Source organism: Oncorhynchus nerka, linkage group LG24, assembly GCF_034236695.1.
Source record: "Oncorhynchus nerka isolate Pitt River linkage group LG24, Oner_Uvic_2.0, whole genome shotgun sequence".
NCBI lineage: Eukaryota > Metazoa > Chordata > Actinopteri > Salmoniformes > Salmonidae > Oncorhynchus > Oncorhynchus nerka.
In genome coordinates, this window is record NC_088419.1 from 72403933 (window position 1) to 72430817 (window position 26885).

Sequence of the window (26885 nt, forward strand, 5' to 3'; positions counted from 1 at the left end):
GTTGTTGAAGGTAGTAAGCCTATACCTTGGCCTACCTGGCGAGACATTGCATCAGCACCTGACCGCAATCACAAAGCTCACACCACTCTTCTGCTGTCACTAGGAATACAGGATGGAAAGTAGAGCCAATTCAGTTGGAAAATCTGGTGTGCTCAAATCTGAACAGGAGTGTACCGTACAGGTGCTGCGTCTTTGGATGCAATCTAGCTTTAAACAAGTAAAGACAGCCAACACTCACATTTTGCATTAGCCATTTTCGTGAGTGATGGACATTTTTATTATGGCTAGATGAGGGTAAACACCGTGGAGGGTATAAATCCGTATTAAATAGATGCTTGGTAAAGCTCATTCCCACTATCAGTACATGAACAACTGCAACAGCTATGTTGTTTTCCTGACCTTGCTAGTCCTGAGCACCACAGGCAAGATTCCCTCTCGTACTGTACAGTACATACTGAAATACTATCCCCTAGAGTTCCATGTCTACCACACCAGACCTATATAAAACGACAGAAATAGATGGGTGGCCAAACTCTGTCCTCTAGTTTTGTCTGTAACCCACAACCCATCACCTCCCTGTGTTTCTTATGGTGTGAAATGCAGATATGATTTCCATCACATACCATGTCGATTGTCCACCCATTGGTCACACCATGCCATTTCAACGTGGAAATGTGCGTAATATTTGGTTGTGATGTTGATCAATGAGATTTCAACCTTTTTTCACCCATTCAAAATGACAGCCAGAAGTTTGTTAAACTCCCAATGTGTTATCACTATGCTTTCAACCATCTAAAAGCACAACCAAATTCCAATGGAAAAAAATGTCAGAAATGTTGTATTTACAGTGTACAACAACTTAATTTAGATTTTTTTTTTTTTACCTTTATTTATCTAGGCAAGTCAGAACTTGTGTTATTGTGTTATTGACTGTACATTTGTTTATCCCATGTTTATCCCATGTGTAACTCTGTGATGTTGTTTTTGTCACACTGCTTTGCTTTATCTTGGCCAGGTCGCCAGGTTGTAAATGAGAACTTGTTCTCAACTGGCCTAACTGGTTAAATAAAATGAATTTAATTTTTTTTTTTTAAATAACACATTTTTATTTACTATGACAGCCTACACCAGCCAAACACGGACGACGCTGGGTCAAATGTGCGCCGCCCTAGGGGACTCCCAATCATGTCCTGTTGTGATACAGCCTGGAATCGAACCAGGTTGTCTGTAGTAACGCCTCATGCACTGAGATGCAGTGCCTTAGACCGCTGCGTTATCATGTGTTAATGTGTTATCACTCTCCTTCATCTGTTAGAACAACCAAATGACCTGGATTGCAGTTGAGATTAGATTGCATTAGAGTGCATAGCGCAAGTGATCAATGCTGTTCAAGACTCAAATTATTAGAGCAATTGTGAAGATATCCACAAACCTGTGACTTTTGCATGCTATCTTGAACATGCACACTTTCTGTGATTAAATAGAGACATTTATTGTTACTGTAGATTAACCTCAATTTGGCCACGGATTTGCTACTAATTTTAAGGTTGAATAAACACTGTTACATTAGTTTGTAAATAGCCTTAACTTAAGGCTATTTACTGTATTACAAAACATTTGTTGAATTGTGTTTGGTTGACAATGCAACCAAATATCAACATTAAAAGGATATTTAATGTTTAGGCAGTTAATCTGAGCCACTGGTTTATTCCTGTTATCTAACTTTTATTTTTGTTTTAGTTGGAGAAGTTAACATCATTGACTAGTTAATAGGCTACTTATCATATTGCAAAAGTGATATTGAAAGTGATTTTGAATAGGCTATTACTGTATTGCAAAAGGGATATTGAATTGTGTTTGGTTAAATCTAAACCAAAATCAAAGCTTATTGGACTTATATACAGATTTGCAGATGTTATCGCAGCTGCAGCTCAATGCATGTGTTTCTAGCTGCAACAGTGCAGTAATAATACCTATCCACAATAAGCACACAATCCAATTAAGCAATATCAGAATGAACAATGTCAGAGTCCGGAATATAAATATATACAGTGCATTCGGAAAGTTTTCAGACCCTTTCCCTTTTGTCACATTTTGTTACGTTACAGCCTTATTCTAAAATGTTTTTTTTTTATTCCCTCATCAATCTACACACAATACCCCATAATGACAGAGCAAAAACAGGTTTGTAGAAATGTTTACATAAGTATTCAGACCCTTTGCAATGTCTCATGCACTGAGATGCAGTGCCTTAGAGGCAGGGCTTTCTCCTATAGAGCTCCATTTTTATGGAACGGTCTGCCTACCCATGTCAGAGACGCAAACTCGGTCTCAACCTTTAAGTCTTTACTGAAGACTCATCTCTTCAGTGGGTCATATGATTGAGTGTAGTCTGGCCCAGGAGTGGGAAGGTGAATGGAAAGGCTCTGGAGCAACGAACCGCCCTTGCTGTCTCTGCCTGGCCGGTTCCCCTCTTTCCACTGGGATTCTCTGCCTCTAACCCTATTACAGGGGCTGAGTCACTGGCTTACTGGGGCTCTCTCATGCCGTCCCTGGAGGGGGTGCGTCACCTGAGTGGGTTGATTCACTGTTGTGGTCATCCTGTCTGGGTTGGCACCCCCCCCCCTTGGGTTGTGCCGTGGCGGAGATCTTTGTGGGCTATACTCAGCCTTGTCTCAGGATGGTAAGTTGGTGGTTGAAGATATCCCTCTAGTGGTGTGGGGGCTGTGCTTTGGCAAAGTGGGTGGGGTTATATCCTTCCTGTTTGGCCCTGTCCGGGGGTGTCCTCGGATGGGGGCACAGTATATCTGGAGTACTTCTCCTGTCCTATTCGGTGTCCTGTGTGAATCTAAGTGTGCGTTCTCCAATTCTCTCCTTCTCTCTTTCTTTCTCTCTCTCGGAGGACCTGAGCCCTAGGACCATGCCCCAGGACTACCTGACATGATGACTCCTTGCTGTCCCCAGTCCACCTGGCCATGCTGCTGCTCCAGTTTCAACTGACCTGAGCCCTAGGACCATGCCCCAGGACTACCTGACATGATGACTCCTTGCTGTCCCCAATCCACCTTGCCATGCTGCTGCTCCAGTTTCAACTGTTCTGCCTTACTACTATTCGACCATGCTGGTCATATATGAACATTTGAACATCTTGGCCATGTTCTGTTATAATCTCCACCCGGCACAGCCAGAAGAGGACTGACCACCCCACATATGCTCTCTCTTTCTTTCTCTCTCTCGGAGGACCTGAGCCCTAGGACCGTGCCCCAGGACTACCTGACATGATGACTCCTTGCTGTCCCCAGTCCACCTGACTGTGCTGCTGCTCCAGTTTCAACTGTTCTGCCTTATTATTATTCGACCATGCTGGTCATTTCTGAACATTTGAACATCTTGGCCATGTTCTGTTATAAATCTCCACCCGGCACAGCCAGAAGAGGACTGGCCACCCCACATAGCCTGGTTCCTCTCTAGGTTTCTTCCTAGGTTTTGGCCTTTCTAGGGAGTTTTTCCTAGCCACCGTGCTTCTACACCTGCATTGCTTGCTGTTTGGGGTTTTAGGCTGGGTTTCTGTACAGCACATTGAGATATCAGCTGATGTACGAAGGGCTATATAAATAAATTTGATTTGATTTGATTTGACTTAGAACGCTGCGTTATCATGTGTTATCACTGTCCTTCATCTGTTAGAACAACCAAATGACCTGGATTGCCGTTGAGATTAGATTGCATTAGAGTACATAGCGCAAGTGTTCAATGCTGTTCAAGACTTAACTTATATACAGTATATTCAGACCCTTTCCCTTTTGTCACATTTTGTTATGTTAGTCTTATTCTAAAAAAAATAATTATCCTAAAAAAAAATGTAATCCCTCAATCTACACACAATAACATATAATGACAAAGCAAAAACAGGTTTGTAGAAATGTTTGCCAATTTAGACTTTAAAAAATAATACAAATACCTTATTTACATAAGTATTCAGACCCTTTGCAATGAGACTTGAAATTTAGCTCAGGTGCATCCTGTTTCGATTGCTTATCCTTGAGATGTTTCTGATACTTGATTGGAGTCCACCTGTGATAAATTCAATTGATTGGACATGATTTGGAAAGGCACACACCTGTCTATATACGGCCCCACAGTCAGTTGACAGTGCATGTCAGAGCTAAAACCAAGCCATGAGGTTGAAGGAATTGTCTGTAGAGATCCAAGACATGATTGTGTCAAGGCACAGATCTGGAGAAGGGTACCAAAAAATGTCTGCAGCATTGAAGATCCCCAAGAACACAGTGGCCTCCATCATTCTTAAATGGAATAAGTTTGGAATCACCAAGACTTCCAAGACTTCAGTCGAACTGAGCAATCGGGGGAGAAGGACCTTGGTCAGGGAGCTGACCAAGAACCCAATGGTCACTCTAACAGAGCTCCTCTGTGAAGATGGGAAACCCTTCCAGAAGTACAACCATCTCTGCAGCACTCCATCAATCAGGCTTTTATGGTGGAGTGACCATACGGAAGCCACTCCTCAGTAAAAAGGCATATGACAGCCCACTTCAAATCAAATGTATTTGTCACATACACAAGGTTAGCAGATGTTAATGCGAGTGTAGCGAAACGCTTGTGCTTCTATTTCCGATAATGCAGTAATAACCAACGAGTAATCTAACCTAACAATTCCAAAACTACTACCATATACACACACACACACAAGTGTGAAGGGATAAAGAATATGTACATAAAGATATATGAATACCTTTATGTAGTTTGCCAAAAGGCACCTGAAGTACTCTCTTGACCATTATAAAGAAGATTCTCTGGTTTGATGAAACCAAGATTGAACTCTTTGGCCTGAATGCTAAGTGTCACATCTGGAGGAAACATGGCACCATCCCTACAGTGAAGCATGGTGGTGGCAGCACCATGCTGTGGGGATGTTTTTCAGTGGCATGGGCTGGGAGACAACTCAGGATCAAGAGAAAGATGAACGGACCAAATACAGAGAGATCTTTCACGAAAACCTGCTCCAGAGCACTCAGGACCTCAGACTAGGGTGAATGTTCACCTTCCAACAGGACAGCAACCTCAAGCACACAGCCAAGACAATGCAGGCGTAGCTTTGGGACAAGTCTCTGAATGTCCTTGAGAGGCCCAGCCAGAGCCCGAACTTGAACCTAATTGAACATCTCTGACAGAGATTGAGAGGATCTGCAGAGAAGAATAGAAGAAACTCCCCCAAATACAGGTGTGCCAAGCTTGTAGCGTCAAACCCAAGAAGATCCGAGGCCGTAATCACTGCCAAAAGTGCTTCAACAGACTGAGTAAATAGTCTGAATAGTTATGTAAATGTGATATTACAAAAATTACTATAAACCTGTTTTTCTTTTGACATTATGCTGTGTTATGTGTAGATTGATGAGGGAAAAACCCAATTTGATCAATTTTAGAAAAAGGCTGTTACGTAACAAAATGTGGAAAAAGAAGGGTGGGAATACTTTCTGAATGCACGGTGTATATACTGAACAAAATGTAAACGCAACATAAAACAATTTCAATTATTTTACTGAGTTTTGGTATTTGGTATTTTTGGTATTTTATTAGAATCCCCATTAGCTGTTGCAAAAGCAAAAGCTACTCTTCCTGGGGTCCACACAAAACATGAAACATAATAGAAAATTACATAATACAGAACATCAATAGACAAGAACAGCTCAAGGACAGAACTACATGCATACCATTTATATAAGGAAATCAGTCAATTGATATGAATTCATTAGGCCCTAATCTATGGATTTCACATGATTGGGCAGGGGCACAGCTATGGGTTGGACTGAGAGGGCATAGGGACACCCAATTGTGAGGTTTTCCACACAAAAGGGCTTTATTTCAGATATAAATACTCCTCAGTTTCATCAGCTGTTCAGGTTGCTGGTCTCAGAAGATCCCGCAATTGAAGATCCTGGGCTGGCGTGGCTACATGTGTTCAGCGTTTATGAGGCCGGTTGTAAGCACTGACAAATTCTCTAAATGGTAGAGAAATGAACATTCAGTTCTGGTGGATATTTCTGCTGTCGGCATGTAAATTGCACGCTCCCTCAAAATTTGAGACATCTGTTGCATTGTGTTGTGTGACAAAACTGCACATTTTAGAGTGGCCTTTCATTGTCCCCAGCACAAGATGCACTTGTGTAATGATAATGCTTTTTATCAACTTCTTGATATGCCACACCTGTCAGGTGGATAGATTATCTTGGCACAGGAGAAATGCTCACTAACAGGTATGTAAAAAAAAATGTGCACACGTTTTATTTTCAGCTCATGGAACATGGCAGTGTTTCCCAACCCTGATCCTCAAGTACCCCCAACAGTATACATTTTTATTGTAACCCTGGACAAGCACATCTGATTCAACTTGTCAACTAATCATTAAGCCCTCAATCAATTGAAGGAGGTGTATTTGTCAAGGGCTACAACGAAACTGTGTACTGTTGGGGGTACTCGAGGACCATGGTTGGGAAACACTGAAATATCAACACTTTACATACTGCGTTTATATTTTTGTTCAGTATATGTGAGGCATAATCAACAACCGCCTATATGTTCTATGGAAAAGTAATGAACAACTTGGAAGGTGTGTTCCACAATGCGCTAGTGGAGTTCCACAGAGTTGCATTATTTTCCAGAGTGCATAGAACCTCGAGTTGGTTATCCATTTTAAACCATGGCTATAATTGAACACATTTGATAGTATAAATGTGTTCAACATCTATTGAAGTAGCTAGCAAGTTTACTAGATAGCTAGCTACAGTAGTTGCCGTGCTAACCAAACAAACAGACTTGGCTGTTTAGGTAAACAAACCATCAGTCCTAGCTTGCCATTATGACAATCATGTTCTATTGTCAATAATGTTTTCAATTCGACTTTTGCCTTCAAAAACAGCTTAAACATAGAGCATGTAAGAGTGAGCTATAGCCATTTTATTTTACCGTGCCAATACACTGTGTGTTACCAGCTAAATCTATGACCAGTGGCGATTTTATCATGATAATCTTGATGGGGCCAACTCAGAACAAATGTTTTAGATGCATACCAATAAATCCACTATACAACACCACACAACACATGAATTGCACTGTAATGGTGACAAACAGTGGCCACAAACTGTTAGGTCCTACATAAAGATATTCCAACAGCAGAGCTTTCTTTTCAGTAACATAGATGGAGCAAATTCCATCTGTACTTGAATGTACAAACTATGGCATAAGAGAATGAGGAGCGGGTAAGAGGCTATCTGTAATTTTGATTAAGACATTAATGAGCGAGCTAGGACTGACATAGGCAATATATCTATTTGTTCCGCACTTTTGAAATGTACTGCGACAGAATTCAGAACATTGGCCGTTCATACAATATTCTCCCTGTACACCAAGTCAGAACTGTATAATAAGTAAAGGGGTCCTATAAGCAGACAAAGAAAGCTCTTACAATATTCCATAATTACATTTCTATAAAACAGGCTACAGGCTACACATGCACCACCAAGTTACAACAGTAGGCTAAATTATGAGTGGAAAGGGACCAATTAGGGTGATGCACAGGGGTAACTAACAGCTTACTACACAACATACTTAGTATTATTTTCTTAGCTACAGTTTACATACACTACCGTTTAAAAGTTTTGGGTCACTTAGAAATGTTCTTGTTTTTAAAAGAAAAACACATGTTTTGTCCATTAAAAAAACATCAAATTGATCAGAAATACATGTTGTAAATGACTATTGTAGCTGGAAACAGCTGATTTTAAATGGAATATCTACATAGGCGTATCAGCAACCATCACTCATGTGTTCCAATGGCACATTGTGTCAGCAAAGCCAAGTTGATCATTTTAAAAGGGTAATTGATCATTATACACTTTTGCAATTATGTTAGGACAGCTGTAAACTGTAGTTCTGATTTAAAGAAGCAATAAAACTGGCCTTCTTAAGACAAGTTGAGTATCTGGGGAATCAGCATTTGTGGGTTTGATTACAGGCTCAAAATGGCCAGAAACAAATAACTTTCTTCTGAAACCTATTCTTGTTCTGAGAAATGAAGGCTATTCAATGCGAGAAATTGCCAATAAACTTTTGTTTACTTTTTACTTTTATTTCACCTTTATTTAACGAGGTAGGACAGTTGAGAACAAGTTCTCATTAAAAACTGCGACCTGGCTAAGATAAAGCAAAGCAGTGCGACAAGAACAACAACACTGAGTTACACATGAACAAACTTACAGTCAAAACACAATAGAAAAATGTATGTACAGTTGAGGTCGGAAGTTTACATACACTTAGGTTGGAGTCATTAAAACTCGTTTTTCAACCACTCCACAAAATTCTCGTTAACAAACTATAGTTTTGGTAAGTCGGTTAGGACATCTACTTTGTGCTAGTCACAAGTAGTTTTTCCAACAATTGTTTACAGACAGATTACTTCATTTATAATTCACTGTATCACAATTCCAGTGGGTCAGAAGTTTACATACACTAAGTTGACTGTGCCTTTAAACAGCTTGGAAAGTTCCAGAAAATGATGTCATGCTTTAGAAGCTTCTGATACGCTAATTGACATAATTTGAGTCATTTGGAGGTGTACCTGTGGATGTATTTCAAGGCCTACCTTAACCTCTTGAACCTCTGGGGGCAGTATTTCATTTTTGGATGAAAAACGTTCCCGTTTTAAACAAGATATTTTGTCACGAAAAGATGCTTGACTATGCATATAATTGACGGCTTTGGAAAGAAAACACTCTCGTTTCCAAAACTGCAAAGATATTGTCGCGAGTGGTCGCATGCCGCACTTCGGTCCGCAGGTAGTATAAACTTTTAGGATTACATTTCATTACATTTCATTAGGGTACAACGGTTTGATTTGTCTAATCTTAGCAATTTCTTCTTAGCTAGCTACATAGCCGTCATTGTATCAAAGATAATTGTGTAATTATCGTATTTCGTCGTCCTAACGTAGTCTACACTGCTATCTGCCCAGCAGCTAGCCAGCTAGCAAACGTCCACCGTTTACCGAATAGCAGCACTATTACACTATTACACTCAACTGAACGACTTGATTAGTGTAGTGTTAGCTAGCTACATAGTTGTCTTTGCTGTCTTCGTATCCAAGATAATTGTGTAGTTTAGAGTGTGTAGTTTTAGAGTGATTATCTTAATTTACCGAGGTTAGCTAGCCAGCTATTTGTCGTCCTTAACGTAGGAGACACTGCTAGCTAGCCAACAGCTAGCCAACGTCTACCGAATAGAACTTCCGCACTCAACAACCCGGTCCGCTTCGCTCCACAGGTAGTATCACATTTTCATTTCATTTCATTACAGTACAACAGTTATTTGTTTGATCGTAGCTAGCTACATAGCTAGCTACATAGCCGTCTTTGTATCAAAGATAATTGTGTAGTCTAGAGCGATTTTCTAGGTTAGCTAGCCAGCTATTGTCGTTCTTTTAACGCAACGTAACGTAATCAACACTGCTAGCTAGCCAGCTAGCCCAAAATAGCAGCACTGTAAAAACTATTACACTCAACGGAACGACTTGATTAGTGTAGTGTCAACAATGCAGCCACTGCCAGCTAGCCTACTTCAGCAGTACTGTATCATTTTAATCATTTTAGTCAATAAGATTCTTGCTACGTAAGCTTAACTTTCTGAACATTCGAGACGTGTAGTCCACTTGTCATTCCAATCTCCTTTGCATTAGCGTAGCCTCTTCTGTAGCCTGTCAACTATGTGTCTGTCTATCCCTGTTCTCTCCTCTCTGCACAGACCATACAAACGCTCCACACCGCGTGGCCGCGGCCACCCTAATCTGGTGGTCCCAGCGCGCACGACCCACGTGGAGTTCCAGGTCTCCGGTAGCCTCTGGAACTGCCGATCTGCGGCAAACAAGGCAGAGTTCATCTCAGCCTATGCCTCCCTCCAGTCCCTCGACTTCTTGGCACTGACGGAAACATGGATCACCACAGATAACACTGCTACTCCTACTGCTCTCTCTTCGTCCGCCCACGTGTTCTCGCACACCCCGAGAGCTTCTGGTCAGCGGGGTGGTGGCACCGGGATCCTCATCTCTCCCAAGTGGTCATTCTCTCTTTCTCCCCTTACCCGTCCATCGCCTCCTTTGAATTCCATGCTGTCACAGTTACCAGCCCTTTCAAGCTTAACATCCTTATCATTTATCGCCCTCCAGGTTCCCTCGGAGAGTTCATCAATGACCTTGATGCCTTGATAAGCTCCTTTCCTGAGGACGGCTCACCTCTCACAGTTCTGGGCGACTTTAACCTCCCCACGTCTACCTTTGACTCATTCCTCTCTGCCTCCTTCTTTCCACTCCTCTCCTCTTTTGACCTCACCCTCTCACCCTCCCCCCTACTCACAAGGCAGGCAATACGCTCGACCTCATCTTTACTAGATGCTGTTCTTCCACTAACCTCATTGCAACTCCCCTCCAAGTCTCCGACCACTACCTTGTATCCTTTTCCCTCTCGCTCTCATCCAACACTTCCCACACTGCCCCTACTCGGATGGTATCGCGCCGTCCCAACCTTCGCTCTCTCTCCCCCGCTACTCTCTCCTCTTCCATCCTATCATCTCTTCCCTCTGCTCAAACCTTCTCCAACCTATCTCCTGATTCTGCCTCCTCAACCCTCCTCTCCTCCCTTTCTGCATCCTTTGACTCTCTATGTCCCCTATCCTCCAGGCCTGCTCGGTCCTCCCCTCCCGCTCCGTGGCTCGACGACTCATTGCGAGCTCACAGAACAGGGCTCCGGGCAGCGGAGCGGAAATGGAGGAAAACTCGCCTCCCTGCGGACCTGGCATCCTTTCACTCCCTCCTCTCTACATTTTCCTCCTCTGTCTCTGCTGCTAAAGCCACTTTCTACCACTCTAAATTCCAAGCATCTGCCTCTAACCCTAGGAAGCTCTTTGCCACCTTCTCCTCCCTCCTGAATCCCCCCCCTCCTCCCTCTCTGCAGATGACTTCGTCAACCATTTTGAAAAGAAGGTCGACGACATCCGATCCTCGTTTGCTAAGTCAAACGACACCGCTGGTTCTGCTCACACTGCCCTACCCTGTGCTCTGACCTCTTTCTCCCCTCTTTCTCCAGATGAAATCTCGCGTCTTGTGACGGCCGGCCGCCCAACAACCTGCCCGCTTGACCCTATCCCCTCCTCTCTTCTCTTCTCCAGACCATTTCCGGAGACCTTCTCCCTTACCTCACCTCGCTCATCAACTCATCCCTGACCGCTGGCTACGTCCCTTCCGTCTTCAAGAGAGCGAGAGTTGCACCCCTTCTGAAAAAACCTACACTTGATCCCTCCGATGTCAACAACTACAGACCAGTATCCCTTCTTTCTTTTCTCTCCAAAACTCTTGAACGTGCCGTCCTTGGCCAGCTCTCCCGCTATCTCTCTCAGAATGACCTTCTTGATCAAAATCAGTCAGGTTTCAAGACTAGTCATTCAACTGAGACTGCTCTTCTCTGTATCACGGAGGCGCTCCGTACTGCTAAAGCTAACTCTCTCTCCTCTGCTCTCATCCTTCTAGACCTATCGGCTGCCTTCGATACTGTGAACCATCAGATCCTCCTCTCCACCCTCTCCGAGTTGGGCATCTCCGGCGCGGCCCACGCTTGGATTGCGTCCTACCTGACAGGTCGCTCCTAGCAGGTGGCGTGGCGAGAATCTGTCTCCTCACCACGTGCTCTCACCACTGGTGTCCCCCAGGGCTCTGTTCTAGGCCCTCTCCTATTCTCGCTATACACCAAGTAACTTGGCTCTGTCATAACCTCACATGGTCTCTCCTATCATTGCTATGCAGACGACACACAATTAATCTTCTCCTTTCCCCCTTCTGATGACCAGGTGGCGAATCGCATCTCTGCATGTCTGGCAGACATATCAGTGTGGATGACGGATCACCACCTCAAGCTGAACCTCGGCAAGACGGAGCTGCTCTTCCTCCAGGGGAAGGACTGCCCGTTCCATGATCTCGCCATCACGGTTGACAACTCCATTGTGTCCTCCTCCCAGAGCGCTAAGAACCTTGGCGTGATCCTGGACAACACCCTGTCGATCTCAAATAACATCAAGGCGGTGGCCCGTTCCTGTAGGTTCATGCTCTACAACATCCGCAGAGTACGACCCTGCCTCACACAGGAAGCGGCGCAGGTCCTAATCCAGGCACTTGTCATCTCCCGTCTGGATTACTGCAACTCGCTGTTGGCTGGGCTCCCTGCCTGTGCCATTAAACCCCTACAACTCATCCAGAACGCCGCAGCCCGCTGGTGTTCAACCTTCCCAAGTTCTCTCACGTCACCCCGCTCCTCCGCTCTCTCCACTGGCTTCCAGTTGAAGCTCGCATCCGCTACAAGACCATGGTGCTTGCCTACGGAGCTGTGAGGGGAACGGCACCTCAGTACCTCCAGGCTCTGATCAGGCCCTACACCCAAACAAGGGCACTGCGTTCATCCACCTCTGGCCTGCTCGCCTCCCTACCACTGAGGAAGTACAGTTCCCGCTCAGCCCAGTCAAAACTGTTCGCTGCTCTGGCCCCCCAATGGTGGAACAAACTCCCTCACGACGCCAGGACAGCGGAGTCAATCACCACCTTCCGGAGACACCTGAAACCCCACCTCTTTAAGGAATACCTAGGATAGAATAAAGTAATCCTTCTCACCCCCCTCCCTTAAAAGATTTAGATGCACTATTGTAAAGTGGCTGTTCCACTGGATGTCATAAGGTGAATGCACCAATTTGTAAGTCGCTCTGGATAAGAGCGTCTGCTAAATGACTTAAATGTAATGTAAATGTAATTGTCTGTGAGTGCCACAGAACTAATGCTACAGGCGAAACCAAGATGACATTTCATACAGGAAGTGAGCCAGATTTTTGAGGCGCTGTGTTCCAATGTCTCCTTATATGGCTGTGAATGCGCAAGGAGAGAGCCTACACTTTCTGTAGTTTCCCCAAGGTGTTTGCAGCATTGTGACGTATTTGTAGGCATATCATTGGAAAATTGACCCTAAGAGACTACATTTACCAGGTGTCCGCTCGGTGTCCTCCGTCGAAACTATTGCGTAATCTCCAGGTGCGTGCATGTTTCCATTTTGAAGAGAGGAGAAACCAAACTGCCACGAGTGACTTATCATTGAATAGATATGTGAAAAACACCTTGAGGATTGATTCTAAACAACGTTTGACATGTTTCTGTCGATATTATAGAGTTAATTTGGAAAAAAAGTTTGCGTTTTAATGACTGAATTTTCGGGGGGGTTTCTCAGCCAAACGTGATGAACAAAACGGAGCGATTTCTCCTACACAAATAATCTTTTTGGAAAAACTGATCATTTGCTATCTAACTGAGAGTCTCCTCATTGAAAACATCGGAAGTTCTTCAAAGGTAAATGATTTTATTTGAATGCTTTTCTTGTTTTTGTGAAAATGTTGCCTGCTGAATGCTAGGCTTAATGCTATGCTAGCTATCAATAGTCTTACACAACTGCTTGTGTAGCTATGGTTGAAAAGCATTTTTTGAAAATCTGAGATGACAGTGTTGTTAACAAAAGGCTAAGCTTGTGAGCCAATATATTTATTTCATTTGCGATTTTCATGAATAGTTAACGTTGCGTTAAGATAATGAGCTTGAGGCTATAATTACGCTCCCGGATACGGGATTGCTCGTCGCAACAGGTTAAAACACAGTGCCGCTTTGCTTGACATCATGGGAAAATCAAAAGAAATCATCCAAGACCTCAGAAAAACAATTGTAGACCTCCACAGGTCTGGTTCATCCTTGGGAGCAATACCCAAACGCCTGAAGGTACCACGTTCATCTGTACAAACAATATTACGCAAGACAAAACACCTATGGACCACGCAGCCGTCATCATACTTCTCAGGAAGGAAAAGCGTTCGGTCTCCTAGAGATTAACATACCTTGGTGTGAAAAGTGCAAATGAATCCCAGAACAACAGCAAAGGACCTTCTGAAGATGCTGGAGGAAACAGGTACAAAAGTATCTATATCCCCAGTAAAACCAGGCCTATATTGACAACCTGAAAAGCTGCTCAACAAGGAAGAAGCCACTGCTCCAAAACCACCATAGAACAGCCAGACTACAGTTTGCAACTGCACATGGTGACAAAGATTGGACTTTTTGGAGAAATGTCCTCTGGTCTGATGAAACATTAATAGAACTGTTTGGCCATGATGACCATCGATATGCTTGAAGGAAAACAGGGGAGGCGTGCAAGTCAAAGAACACCATCCCAACCCTGAAGCACGGGGGTGGCAGCATCATGTTGTGGGGGTGCTTTGCTGCAGGAGGGACTGGTGCACTTCACCAAATAGATAGCATCTTGAGAATGGAAAATTACGTGGATATATTGAAGCAACATCTCAAGACATCAGTCAGGAAGTTAAAGCTTGGTCGCAAATGGCTCTTCCAAATGGACAATGACCCGAAGCATACTTCCAAAGCTGTGGCAAAATGGCTGAAGGACAACAAAGTCAAGGTATTGGAGTGGCCATTACAAAGCCCTGACCTCAATCCTATCGAAGATTTGTTGTCAGAACTGAAAAGGCGTGTGCGAGCAAGGAGGCCAGGTGGCCTAACTCTGGTTCCAATGAGAACCAGCACTGGAGCAACAGTACTACACTCTTGCCAAACATACCCTCGTAAAACTGACTATCCTACCGATCCTTGACTTCGGCAATGTAATTTGCAAAATAGCCTCCAACACTCTATTCAGCGAACTGGATGTAGTCTATCAAGGTGCCATCCGTTTTGTCACCAAAGCCCCATATACTACCCACCACTGCGACCTGTATGCTCTCGTTGGCTGGCCCTCACTACATATTCATCGCCAAACCCACTGGCTCCAGGTCATCTATAATTCTTCGCTAGGTAAAGCTCCACCTTATCTCAGCTCACTGGTCACCACTGTCATCATTCCTCCTGACAGAGCTGGTGTAACTGAGTCAGGTTTGTAGGCCTCACTCATTCCCAAGATCTGTAGCTTGTATCTTCTCATTTCCTTCTAATCTGTGCCAGTTTTTGGGACTCAAACACTGTTTGAACATTTCATATGCCAACGTGCAGTTTGTTTTTGGTGTTCAGTGCTCCCATCTTCACATCACTAGTTTCCTTTAGGCTTTCGCTGATGGCATTAGTACAAGTCTAGGACTCTGGTAGATATTTGCATCCAGTTGTAGGATTGTCATTTGTTGCTGTTTCTTTAGCACAAAGGTTTTATGGGATGGGGTTGCAAGCCCAATGCCCAACTGTGCACCATTTCCGGGAGGTTTCGGGAGATTTCGGAGTTGATTTGTTAGTCTTCACCCCTAGCCTTTTCTCTTCCTGGTGATGGATTACAGTTTCATACCACGTGAGGCCAGATAGGCTTTGGGTTGTGTACAACCTACCCAACTAACTCCTGCTGCTGTGTAGTGAAAGCCATAACCAAAAGCCAACAGAATGTTGTTCATACGAGACGGTTTTACTTTGGTTCCTTATATTGCTGATGACAAGCATACCCATAACATGATGTAGCCACCACCATGCTTGAAAATATGAAGAGTGATACTCAGTGATGTGTTGTGTTGGATTTGCCCCAAACATAACACTTTCAACTCTGTACCTGTGTTAAAGTCACCATTGGCCTCGTAGTGTAAAGCCTAAATTGTTTCCTTCCTCTCCGGTAACTGAGTTAGGAAGGACACCTTTCCTCTTTGCAGTGACTGGGTGTTCAGTTGTGGCCAAAGGTTTTGAGAATGACACAGATATTCATTTTCACAGTCTGCTGCCTCAGTTTGTATGATGGCAATTTGCATATACTCCAGAATGATATGAAGAGTGATCAGATTAATTGAAATTATTTGCAAAGTCCCTCTTTGCCATGCAAAACAACTGAATCCCCCCAAAACATTTCCACTGCATTTCAGCCCTGCCACAAAAGAACCAGCTGACATCATGTCAGTGATTCTCTCGTGTGAGTGTTGATGAGGACAGGGCTGGAGATCACTCTGTCATGCTGACTGAGTTTGAATAACAGACTAGAAGCTTCAAAAGGAGGGTGGTGCTTGGAATCATTGTTCTTCCTCTGTCAACCGTGGTTACCTGCAACGAAACAGGTGCAGTCATCATTGCTTTGCACAAAAAGGACTTCACTGGCAAGGATATTGCTCCCAGTAAGATTGCACCTAAATCAAACGTTTATTGGATCATCAAGAACTTCATGGAGAGCGGTTGAATTGTTGTGAAGAAGGCTTCAGGGCACCCAAGAAAGTCCAGCAAGCGCCAGGACGGTCTCCTAAAGTTGATTCAGCTGCTGGATTGAGGCACCACCAGTACAGAGCTTGCTCAGGAATGGCAGCAGGCAGACTGATATTATGCAAAAGGTACAGGGATTGGACTGATGAGGACTGGGGTAAAGTAATTTACTCTGATGAATCCCCTTTCCGATTTTTTGGGGCATCCGTATAAAAGCTTGTTCAGAGAAGACAAGGTGAGCGCTACCATCAGTCCTGTGACTGATTGTTTAACCTTTTCTGGTAGCCTTCCACAAGCTTCCCACAATAAATTGGGTGAATTTTAGCCCATTCCTCTGGACAGAGCTGGTGTAACGGAGTCAGGTTTGTAGGCCTCCTTGCTCGCACACGCTTTTTCAGTTCTGCCCACAAATGTTCTATAGGATTGAGGTCACGGTGTTGTGATGGCCACTCCAATACCTTGACTTTGTTGTCCTTAAGCCATTACGCAACAACTTCGGAAGTATGCTTGGGTAATTGTCCTTTTGGAATAGCCATTTGCGACCAAGCTTTAACTTCCTGACTAATGTCTTGAGATGTTGCTTTAATATATGCACATCATTTGCCACCCTCATGATGCCATCTATATAGGGAAGTACAAGAGTCCCTCCTGCAGCAAAGCACCCCCACAACATTGATGCTGCCACCCCCGTGCATCACTTTTGGGATGGTGTTCTTCTGCTTGCAAGCCTCCATTTTCCTCCAAACATAACGATGGTCATTGTGCCCAAACAGTTCTATTTTTGTTTCATCAGACCAGAGGATATTTCTCCAAAAAGTACAATCTTTGTCCCCATGTGCAGTTGCAAACCATAGTCTGGCTTTTGTGGTTTTGGAGCAGTGGCTTAGTCCTTGCTGTGCAGCTTTCAGGTTACGTCAATATAGTACTCGTATTACTATGGACATAGATAATTTTGTACCCGTTTCCTCCAGCATCTTCACAAGGTCCCTTTCTGTTGATCTGGGAGTAATTTCTACTTGTCACAAGACTGTTGTTTATTCTTGCGTACTATTGTTGTACAGATGAACGTGGTCCCTTCAGGCATTTGGAAATTGATCCCAAGGATGAACCAGACTTGTGGAGGTCTAAAATGGTTTTTCTGAGGTCTTGGCTGATTTCTTTCGATTTTCCTATGATGTCAAGCAAAGAGGCATAGAGTTTGAAGATAGGCCTTAAATACATCCACAGGTACACCTCCAATTGACTAACATCACAATCAAATGTGCTTAACTAGTTGCTCCTACCCTCTACTTTTTTGAACATTTTGTTAAAAATCGCGCAACATTTCAGCGCCCTGCTACTCATGCCAGGAATATAGTACGTTCATATGGTTAGAATGTGTGTATAGGAAACCCTCGGACGTTTTTAAAACTGGTTAAATCACGACTGTGGCTATTACATAATGTGCGTTACATCGGAAAGCGCAGGAAAACCTGATCACAGAAAATGGAAATAAATATCCTTGCGCCACTTCCAGCAATTGTTAACAGTGAGCCGAATTAGATAAGACCGAGCATTCAACTCCCACAGCATCCCCATGCAGTCGAGTATCTTGTGAATTTAATCCTCTTTGATTCTTGGTTGAACCGAAAGAGGGGCACGACGTACCTCCGGTCTCCGCCCAGATCATTCCGGAAGAGCTCTCTCCTGAAATTTTTTCCAAGACGACAGCTACTGATATGTACATCGCCTACGGATGATTTTTATCGCTTATTAACGTTTACTAATACCTAAAGTAGCATTACAAACGTATTTCGAAGTGTTTTGTGAAAGTTTATCGTCTACTTTTTGAATTTTAAAAAATGACGTTACGTTGTGAAATCGCTGTTTTTTTCGTTTATCACACAGTCTACATATAACGATATCTTGGCTTTATATGGCCCGATTTAATCGAAATAAAGACCCAATAGTGTTTATGGGACATATAGGAGTGCCAACAAAGAAGATGGTGAAAGGTAATGACTGTTTTCTATTTTATTGTGCGGTTTGTGTAACGCTGAAATGCTAATTATTTTGTTTACGTCCCCTGCTGTGCTTTTCTGTTGTAGTGTATTGGTGCATGCTATCAGATAATAGCTTCTCATGCTGTCGCCGAAAAGCATTTTAAAAATCTGACTTGTTGCCTGGATTCACAACGAGTGTAGCTTTAATTTGATACCCTGCATGTGTATTTTAATGAACTTTTGAGTTTTAACTAATACTATTAGCATTTAGCGTAGCGCATTTGCATTTCCAGAGCTCTAGTTGGGACGCAAGCGTCCCAGGTAGAGGTAAGAGGTTAACAAGTCATGTAATAAGTACTGAAAAAGGCAAAACCCATAAATAACGCAAAAAAAAAATACTTTCCATTGTTCATCCAATATTGGTCACATACACATGGATAGCAGATGTTATTGTGAGTGTAGTGAAATGCTTGTGCTTCTAGTTCCGACAGTGACTTGCCAAGATTTGCATGTGGCAGATGTTGCACAGAGATAGATGGCCATACTTTACTCAAACCATTCCTCGTATGGCCTTCAGGGCCCTAGCCATACCAGTTATAAACGGACACAAGCTGCCATGACAGTTTATAACATCTGTTATATCCTGTCTATATCAATGTTATGTACTGTACTAACTCATAATGTAGGGTTCAAGGAAAGTGTAGACACCAGATTGTTCTTTCAACTCCACCAACCCCTTCCTGTGTTCTGTCAGAGAGAGATGGATCCTGTGTGCCCTACAGGACGATCATGTGTATCAGTTAACCAGTGTGACTGACAAAGGCTTGAAGGAAGCTCCTGGCCACTTCCTGCTTTAATTTCTTATCCAGACTTTACTCTGCCAGTACCTACCCCTCCCATTCCCTGCCAGCAAGCTGCCATCATATATTACATTGCCATGGAAACCAGTGGTCCTCTCCACCGCTGGCATCAAACTGCACTGACATACTGTCTGCAATCATCCCCCTAGCTAGGTGTGTGTGAGTGTGCATGCATGTGTATGCATGCTTGCGTGTGTGTGCTTGCTTGCTTGTGTGTGCTTGCGCGTGTGTGTGTGTTCACTCTGAGGAGGATTCCAAACAGCACGGTGTGTTGCCTTGATGAGCACTCCACAAGCAAACAACCGCATCAAAAGAACATTAAAGATACATGATGATAAAAACAAGGTATCTTGATTAAATAATTATCATACCGGATAAGGTTATATTTTTCCACTCTAGTGTACACTGATGAACGCGATGTGGCAATTTTCCGGCATAGCCTGTGGCATTTCCATTAGAACACATGTATGTACGCCTTCAGAGTTTCAATATTTCACGAGGAGCCTGCTTGTCTTTTGACTGTTTCTTTTCCTTCGCTGTAAGGGCAAATCTTGTTGACATATGGAGCTTTGGAGCTCAACTCTTCCAGTGACTTTAGAGAAAGTTGATTTAGACGAGGGAGATGAGTGAAGGCTATGTGTCTGTGTGTGTGAGAGAGAGAATGAGTATTCAGAGCGATGGCATGTGAATAAAGAGTGTAACGTTAGGCTGATAAACAGCTCGCCATCCCTGTTTGTTATTAATGCGCAGCTAGCGAGACAAATTGACGTTCAGTGGGTGAAATATAGGGCCAGATAACCAAGCCTAGCCCATCTTCTCACGCCTATCCTCAGATGGAAAACCTCCCTGCTATCGGTCACACAGATGCTAACATATTGAAAATAGGAAATACATATCTCTGAAGGTCACCAACCGAGGTAAGGTTGGAACAGGTCTACTGTAAATTATCATCATTTTAGACATATAGCTTTGTGTATACAGTAGTCAGTCACAGCATTGCAAAGTCTGGTATTAAAGTAAATTATCTATATGTGTTTCATTGTATATCATGTAGCATGTATACATGATCAAATCAAATTGTATTTGTCACATGCGCCAAATACAACCTTACCATGAAATGCTTACTTACAAGCTGTAACGGCTTTCTTCCTGGGAAGGAGAGGCGGACCAAAACGCAGCGTTGTTAGAGTTCATGTTAATTTAATAAGGTAACTCAAACATGAGCAGGATACAAAACAATAGCCGTGAAAACCGAAACAGTCCTAACTGGTGCATAAAACACAAAGACAGGAAACAACCACCCACAAATCCCAACACAAAACAGGCTACCTAAATATGGTTCCCAATCAGAGACAATGACTAACACCTGCCTCTGATTGAGAACCATATCAGGCCAAACATAGAAATAGACAAACCAGACACACAACATAGAATGCCCACCCAGCTCACGTCCTGACCAACACTAAAACAAGGAAAACACACAAGAACTACAAGTCCTTAACCAACAATGCAGTTAAAACCTGTTGCTTCTACCCGGGACGCTTGCGTCCCAACTAGAGCTCTGGAAATGCAAATGCGCTACGCTAAATGCTAATAGTATTAGTTAAAACTCAAAAGTTCATTAAAATACACATGCAGGGTATCGAATTAAAGCTACACTCGTTGTGAATCCAGGCAACAAGTCAGATTTTTAAAATGCTTTTCGGCGAAAGCATGAGAAGCTATTATCTGATAGCATGCAACACCCCAAAAGACCCACAGGGGACGTAAACAAAATAATTAGCATTTCGGCGTTACACAAACCGCACAATAAAATAGAAAACATTCATTACCTTTCACCATCTTCTTTGTTGGCACTCCTAGATGTCCCATAAACACTATTTGGGTCTTTATTTCGATTAAATCGGTCCATATAAAGCCTAGATATCGTTATATGTAGACTGTGTGATAAATGAAATAAACATAGTTTCAAAACGTAACGACATTTTTTAAAATTCAAAAAGTCGACGATAAACTTTCACAAAACACTTCGAAATACGTTTGTAATGCAACTTTAGGTATTAGTAAACATTAATAAGCGATAAAATTCATCAGGAGGCGATGTAAAGATTATTAGCTGTCCGTCTGGAAAAATGTCCGGCTAGAAACTCAACGAAAATATCCGGTCCTAGACCGGATTAGATACGGTGTCCTGTATGTGTTTGACCAAGAAAAAACTCGAAGGGAAATGACAAGACTCTAGACACCCAGGTACTGCAACCTCAGTCAATTAATTGTGGTTCACGTATATCAATGGGTTCAAGTAGCGCATGGATATATTTTCCCCATTTTCAGTGATCAGTTTTTCCTGTGCTTTTCGATGTAAATGCCGTTCTGGTAAAGCCACAGCAGTGATTTAACCAGTTTTTTAAACGTCTGAGTGTTTTCTATCCACACAGACTAAGCAAATGCATATACTATATTCCTGGCATGAGTAGCAGGGCGCTGAAATGTTGCGCGATTTTTAACAGAATGTTCAAAAAAGTAGAGGGTCGACTGAAGAGGTTAAGATAATAGAGTTAATTAAGAAAATATTTTCTAAATATATATTTTTTAAAGAAACACAATAAAATAACAATAATGAGGCTATATACAGGGGGTACCGGTACAGAGTCAATGTGCGAGGGTACAGGTAATTTCTACATAGGTAGGGGTAAAGTGACTATGCATAGATAATAAATAGTGAGTAGCAGCATTGTAAAAACAAGGTGGTGTCAATGCAAATAGTCCGGGTGGCCATTTGATTATTTTATCAGCAGTCTTATGGCTTGGGGGTAGAAGATGTTAAGGAGCCTTTTGGACCTATATTTGGCACTCCGGTACCGCTTGCCGTGCGGTAGCAGAGAAAAGAGTCAATGTCTTGGGTGACCGGAGTCTTTGACAATTTTTTGGCCTTCCTCTGACACTGCCTAGCATATAGGTCCTGGATGGCAGGAAGCTTGGCCCCAGTGATGTACTGGGCCATACGCAATACCCTCTGTAGCTCCTTACGGTCGAATGCAGAGACATACCAGGCGGTGATGCAACCATTCAGGATACTCTCGATGGTGCAGCTGTACAACTTTTTGAGGATCCATGCCAAATCTTTTCACTCTCCTGAGGGGGAAAATACGTTGTTGTGCCCTTTTCACAACTTTCTTGGTGTGTTTTGGACCATGATAGGTTGTTGGTGATGTGGACAACAACAAACTTAAAACTCTCGACCCACTCCACTACAGCCCGTCGATGTGAATGGGGTCGTTATTCGGCCCTCCTTTTCCTGTAGTTCACTATCATCTCCTTTGTCTTGCTCACGTTGAGGGAGAGGTTGTTGTCCTGGCACCACACTGACAGGTCTCTGACCTCCTCCCTATAGGCTCTGTTTGTTGTCAGTGATCAGGCCTAACATCGTTGTGTCGTCAGCAAACTTAATGATGGTGTTGGATGCGTGCTTGGCCATGCAGTCATCGAGTAATGGAGGGAGTAAAGGAGGGGACTAACACGCACCCCTGAGGGGCCTCCGTGTTGAGGATCAGCGTGGCAGATGTGTTGTTACCTAACCTTACCACCTGGGGGGTGGCCCATCAGGAAGTCCAGGATCCAGTTGTAGAGGGAGATGTTTAGTCGCAGGGTTCTTTAGCTTGGAGATGAGCTTTGTTGGCACTATGGTGTTGAACGCTGAGCTCTATTGAATGAACATCATTCTCACGTATGTTTTCCTTTTGTCCGGGTGGAAAAGGGCAATGTGGAGTGTGATTGAGATTGCATCATCTGTGGCTCTGTTGGGGCGGTACGCAAATTGGAGTGGGTCTAGGGTTTCCAGGATGATGGTGTTGATGTGAGCCATAACCAGCCTTTCAAAGCACTTCATGGCTACCGACGTGAGTGCTATGGGTCAGTAGTCATGTAGGCAGGTTACCTTCACTTTTTTGGGTCTGTAGGAAAAATTCTGATGCTCACTCAGATATCCTCCAGATCTTTTGACCTAGAGCTTCTCAATTTTGAGTCATTCTGTGACTGTTTGTGTCTGGTTATTGCTCCTAAAGGGCCCTTAAGAGAAATATTGAGATGAAGTTAGAAACATCTATGAGACATATATTGGACACATGAAGCTGAATTGAGATGATCGTTTTAGCAGTATTAGAGAAGTATGATCAGCAGAGGAGGTCTCATCATAGTACACCGTTGAGCTCGTTCTTGCCTCAGTTATTTAAAGGAGAAATAATGATAAGTTCCTGAGACAAGTTTGAGACTTTTATTAGACTAATGATCTTAGTCTGAGATCATCATTTCAGAAATATCTAAGAAGTATGAGCCATAAAGGAGATCTCTACATTGTATGTGCAACGTCTCCTCCATGTCTCATTTATTTATCTTAAAATTACTACAGGAGCTACACAATTGAGAATTGAATATGTTAGCATTAATTTGCAGAATTAATTATGATTACCTGTTAAAAACAAGAATGAAAACTGATACAGATATATATATATATATATATGTATGTATTTAGCATTGCTTATTATATTAACAAAGCATCTCACTTTTCATTACCAGCACAGATTGGGTTCCATTAACTGTAAGAACGTAAATAAAATGAATATACAGCATATGCTCTACCTGATTTGAAACGTTAGCTAAACCCAAAAAGAATACTGTAAAGATGAAAATAGGCAGTTGTCACCCACTAGATGTAGTGAACAAAAGTCTAACCTACATGTGACACCGGTAAGCCCATAACAGTATGTTCTTAAATGAACCTTATTGCAAATATGAACATTGCACATTGTACACAAACAAACATATTTTAGTACAGTCACTACTATGTATGTCCTGCTCTGTTCCTACACTTGATGATGAATGCCTTCTTCAGTTTGGCTTAATCGATTCCAGTCCAACCATCCAAGATAGCACATCGCAGGACATAGGCTGGAATAAAGTTTCTAAAACATTTTATGAATATTTTGACAAATAACACATAAATAACACATGACATTTCTACTCAAGGACTCACAGTATGCAAAACACAAATCTCATAAAACACAAACTTCTTGAAATGACATTGGGGCTTTTGGCTTGTTTTTTCAATTTCTACCACAGTCAGTACATAGGGTACCACAGTCGTACATACGGTCCAACCGCTGGTGGGGTGGTGGGGGGGAATAGTAGCCCAGACCCATGATGAGCCTCATCGAGGCCGGTGTTGGGGTTGAGACTATGTGCGACACCGTACGAGGCCGCCAGAGCAGAAAACAGATCTAGTTGTAAATTCCCCTATGAGAACAGTGCCACTGTCAAATATTTAAGATATCGTTTTCATAAACTTGACTTGATTGCAGTGATGAATTAGCAAATAACATATGTAAATCCTTTTCATCAAGAATCAATAGTAATTTGCTTAGCTTTGAGAAAATACTTACTTAGAATTCCACTGACCTTCTTCCGGTTGAGGACTCGCTTCCCCTTGGGGATCTTGCTGTGGCGTCCAAAGGCAAATGAATTGACACATTCTTCCACTGAGAAAAAATTGTCAAAAAGCAAATGAAATAGACACAAGCAATCTCGCCTAGATGCCTGATGGGTGGCATCAAGGATGAACAATGAGAGGAACATGCCACTGTCAGGAAACAACTATTGCTCGGCGGATGGCACTGATGGCCTGCTCTCAAACCTTCTTTTCAATCTGGTCTGGCTGCCCAATGTATTCAACAGTGGCCCTATACAATCTGCCATCTGACCACTTGGCTAGAATGGCTACTCCTGACTTAAGATCTTGCAGCTATCTGATAGGAACGTCCTCTTCACCTAGAATATCAGATGTTTGGAAGATTTTTGTAGTGTATCCATGCTCAAACTTTACAAAAGCTATATGTCCTGAGAGACAAATTGAGAAGAGGGAGAGAAAATGTTAACCTCTTCAACCTATGGGGGCGCTATGTCATTATTGGATAAAAAAACGTGCCCGTTTTAAGCGCAATATTTTGTCACAAAAATATGCTCGACACTCTGACGTTTTCAAAACTGCAAAGATATTATCTGTGAGTGCCACAGAACTCATGCTACAGGCGAAACCAAGATGAAACCTCAAACAGGAAATGAGCAGAATTTTTGAGGCTCTGTTTCCCATCGTCTCCTTATATGGCTGTGAATGTGCCATGAATAAACCTAAGCTCTCTGCCGTTCGTCCAAGATGTCTGCAGCATTGTGATGTATTTGTAGGCATATCATTGGAAGATTGGCCATAAGAGACTACATTTGCCAGGGGTCCGCCCAGTGTCCTTTGTCTAAATTGGTGTGTAATTTTCAGCTGCTGGCATTTTCCCATGGGATACAGAGGGGAAAGCACGCTTCCACGAACGATATATCTTTGAAGAGATATGTAGAAAAACACCTTGAGGATTGATTCTAAACAACGTTTGCCATGTTTCAGTTGATATTATGGAGTTATTTTGGAAAAAGTTCGGCGTTTTTATAACTGAATTTTCGTTTTTTTTTGGTATGCAAACATGACGCAGAAAACGGACCGATTTCTCCTGCACAAATAATCTTTCAGGAAAAACTGAACATTTGCTATCTAACTGAGAGTCTCCTCATTGAAAACATCCGAAGCGGTATTCACGATCCCGGATCCGGGATGGCTCGCCGCAAGATGTTTTAAAGGCGGTCTGCCATGTTACTCAAAAGATCACTGGTTGAGACGTGAAAATTGACACATATTTGCACATCATCATCATATTCTCCTGCATGGTGTTTATCCTACAGGTAGCAAACATTGATATGATTTTAGATTAGCGCAGTACTTATCAGAATGCTCATTTCGGTCCAATTCTGTAGACATATCCTGCACCTTCTTTGTGGGAAACCTTTGTCTCGTTGGAGGACAATTCTTCCTAGGCTTTGGCATGTCCATTCTGTGAATAGTAATTTCAATATGTTGTTTTCAAGAGAATTTGGGGATTCAATTGTTCAATTGCCTGCTATGACCAATTTATATAAATAAAAATTGTGCTGTTGTATTTCTGAACAGCCAGCTGCTAACCCGGCTGAAGCTAATGAAAATTATATATTACATATATTATTATTTCACCTTGGGGTACAATAATTTAATAGTTCACAGTGTATTCAGTTGATTACGATTCTTACCTTCTTTACTTAGCAAATTCAAACTATCTGTGGCGAGGGTCCTCGTGGATCACTCATCATCAGCATCTGCAAAGCAATGATCTCAATCCTATCTCCAACTGCCATTCCCGCAGGTCTTTGACTGGCGTCCAATCACATTTCAAGTAAGGTCGTCCAATTAATTATATGTTCTTTGAAAAAAACATGAAACAGTATGCCTGGGTTGATTAACTAGTTGCTAGGGAGCAAATAGGCTTTATATGGTTTTACCAGGGAGCTCTTCTTACAAACTCATTGGGAAAAGTTGTGTCAGTGTTTGCAAGAGCTAACTAAGAAAGTAAAATACCTTTACCTGTTTGTATTAGTAATGAAAGTTTATCACATAATATCCTTCAATCGAGACCCCATATTCCATTCCAATATAGCATTAGCCTAGCAGGTAGCCTTATTATTTTGTTTTTGATATGCATGTGTTTATGCAAAACAACAACTCTAGTATTTCAGCATATCGGTGTACTGTGTATAAGGGCCAAAATTCCTAACAATTTTATTTGGTAATGCATATTAGTATTGCATCTTGTATCTTTA